Here is a 299-nt window from a genome sequence, read left to right on the forward strand (position 1 = left end):
GCTAGTGATTTAGTAAAAGTGTACAACCGCTATCCGAAAACATCTCCATGAAAATCTAATGAACTCCTCATGTGAGACATTAACCTCTTGTGTTACCATTTTATTATTTACGTGCTGAAATATTGCCATAGTCCTGAAAAAGTACTACTGTTAATAATTTACAAGTAAACAATGAAATGGTATGTGCTTATATCTCAGCTAAGGACCAAATTAGGACTGATGTAATAAAACAACGGTAAAGGCCTTTCTATATCACATGAATCATGAAGTATACAACCTTTGGAGTTCAAGTATGCAAC

The sequence above is a fragment of the Neopelma chrysocephalum genome, unplaced genomic scaffold (assembly GCF_003984885.1).
Source record: "Neopelma chrysocephalum unplaced genomic scaffold, ASM398488v2 Primary Assembly neopelma1_102, whole genome shotgun sequence".
Classification (NCBI taxonomy): Eukaryota; Metazoa; Chordata; class Aves; order Passeriformes; family Pipridae; genus Neopelma; species Neopelma chrysocephalum.